This window comes from Bison bison, unplaced genomic scaffold, assembly GCF_000754665.1.
Source record: "Bison bison bison isolate TAMUID 2011002044 unplaced genomic scaffold, Bison_UMD1.0 scf7180017864048, whole genome shotgun sequence".
Taxonomy (NCBI): domain Eukaryota; kingdom Metazoa; phylum Chordata; class Mammalia; order Artiodactyla; family Bovidae; genus Bison; species Bison bison.
The window spans coordinates 4,876,151-4,878,818 of NW_011494620.1; the positions used below are offsets into that span (position 1 = coordinate 4,876,151).

General features: G+C 39.9%; 1 protein-coding gene across 1 annotated transcript in view; it reads right to left on the bottom strand.

The window, feature by feature from the left end:
- Positions 1–410, bottom strand: part of CCDC70 (coiled-coil domain containing 70) — a 6,834-nt gene extending 6,424 nt beyond the window's left edge. The window contains exon 1 of the mRNA XM_010835667.1: positions 160–410. The gene's annotated coding sequence lies outside the window, so the exon portion shown is untranslated. The remainder of the gene's footprint in view (positions 1–159) is intronic.
- Positions 411–2,668: the final 2,258 nt, after the last annotated feature.

Consider the following 2,668-nt stretch of genomic DNA (forward strand, 5'->3'; position numbering starts at 1 on the left):
CAGGCTCCTCCATCCATGGGATTTTCCAGGCAAGAGTACTGGAGTGGGGTGCCATCGCCTTCTCCGAAGTCAAGGCTAGGAACTTATTTTTAAAGGAAATGTTATATATCGCTATGTTTATAACTAACCCTACCCAATCTAAAGCCAACGGTTACTTACTGCTTAGCTGTTTCCCAACTGGGCAAGTTCTGCAGCCCTCAGAGGGCAGGCAGTCATTGTCACATCAGATCTCTAGTGATGTCACTTTGACAGGCTCCCCTAACACTGTTTGCAAAGACCCCTCTGTTCCCTCTCAGTCCTCACTCACAGGGTGGAGAGGGCCCAGATGGGACCCCAAATGAGAGACTCTAAAGAGTGGAGGAAGAACCTGGAAAGACTTCATCTTCCATCTTTGACTTCATCAATAGGCTGGCATTGTTGATGCTTGCAAATGATTGTTACCTCACATTCTACCTGGATCGTGTCCAGAAGCAGTCTTCCAGAAAATAACATTCAGTGGAGTAGGGAGAGGGTTGAATGTAATGAATCATTTCTTTGCTGCTTTCAGGATTCCCTCTTTTTCTCTCTCTCTTGACAGTTTGACTGCGATGTGTCTAAATGTGGGCCTTTTGGGTTTGTACTGCTTCAAGTTTGTGGAGCTTCTTAGGTGTAAAAATTTGATGCAGATTTTCCTCACATTTGAGAAGTTTATGGCTATTTCTTCAAATATCCTTTCTTCCTCTTTCTTTCTCTCCTCTCCTCCTAAGATTCCTATCATACATATGTATCCGTATCATATGTAGCTTGATGGTGTTCCACCAATCTCTGAGGCTCTGTTCATTTCTCTTCACTCTTTCGCCTTTCTGTTGCTTAGACTGGATCATCTTAATTGACCTGTCTTCAAGTTCACTGATTCTTCCTTCTGCCAGTTCAAATCTGCTGTGAGCCCCTCTGTTTTTCATTTTTAAGACCAGAATTTCTATTTGGTTCTTTTCAAAAAAATAAATTTTCTTTATTGATACATCATTCTCATGCTTACCTTTCATTCTTTAGGCATGGTCTCCTTTAGTCCTTTGATCACATTTATAACAGCTGTTTCATGTCTTGCTCTAGTAAGTTAACATTTGCACTTCCTCAGAGACAGTTTAACCAAAAAGAAAATAACTCAGAATCATAGTTTCTATTGACTCCCTTTCCTCGCTGAGTATGAGCCATTCTTTCTTGTTTCTTTGCATGTCATGACAGTTTTTGTTAAAAAGTGAACATGTAAAATAATATAATCTTAAATATTATAATGTGATAATTCTGGAAATGAGATTTCCCCCTCATCAAGTTTGTTGTGTTTTTGTTATTATTACTATTTGTTTAGTGACTTTTCCTGGGTTAATTCTATAAAGTCTGTATTTTTTGTTGCCTGTGGCCACTGAAGTCTGCTTGATGCTTAGTGGTGAGCTAATAATTGAACTAAGAAAATGGTTATACTTTGGCCACCTGATTTGAAAAGCCAACTCATTGGAAGAGATCCTGATGCTGGGAAAGATTGAAGGCAAAAGAAAAAGGGGGCAGCAGAGGATGAGATGCTTAGATAGCATACCCGACTCAATGGGCATGAATTTGAGCGAACTTCAGGAGATACGGGAGGACAGAGGAGCCTGGTGTGCTGTAGTCCATTGGGTCACAGTGTCTGACATCCTGTCCCCTTACTTAGTCATTCTAAGATTCCTAATTCATTGCTTTTTTAAAATTTATTTTTTATTGAAGGATAATTGCTTTACAGAATTCTGTTGCTTTCTATCAAACCTCAACCTGAATCAGCCATAGGTATACATATATCCCCTCCCTGTTGAACCTCCCTCCCATCTCCCTCCCCACCCCACCCCTCTAGGTTGATACAGAGCCCCTGTCTGAGTTCTTAGCCATACAGCAAATTCCCGTTGGCTGTCTAATTTACATATGGTAATATGTTTCCAGGTTACTCTTTCCACACATCTCACCCTCTCTTCCCCTCTCCCCATGTCCACAAGTCTACTTTCTGTCTGTTTCTCCACTGCTGCCCTGTAAGTAAATTCTTCAGTACCATTTTTCTAGATTTCATATATATATGCACTAGAATATGATATTTATCTTTCCCTTTCTGACTTACTTCACTCTGTATAATAGGTTCTAGGTTCATCTACCTCATTGGAACTGACTCAAATGTGTTCCTTTTTATGGCTGAGTAATATTCCATTGTGTATATGAACCACAACATTTTTTTTAATCCATTCATCTGTTGATGGACATCTAGGTTGTTTCCATGTTCTAGCTGTTGTAAATAGTGCTATAGTGAACAATGGGATACATGTGTCTTTTTCAATTTTGGTTTCCTCAGGGTGTATGCCAGGAGTGGGATTGCTGGATCATATGTTGGTTTTATTCCTAGCTTTTTAAGGAGTCTCCATACCATCTTCCATAGTGGCTATATTAATTTACATTCCCACCAACAGTGCAAGAGCGTTCCTTTTTCTCCACACCCTCTCCAGCATTTATTTTTTGTAGACTTTTTGATGATGGCCATTCTGACTGGTCTGAGGTGATATCTCATTGTGGTTTTGATTTGCATTTCTCTAATAATGAGCGATGTTGAGCATCTTTTCATGTGTCTGTTAGCCATCTGCATGTCTTCTTTGGAGAAATGTCTGTTTAGGTC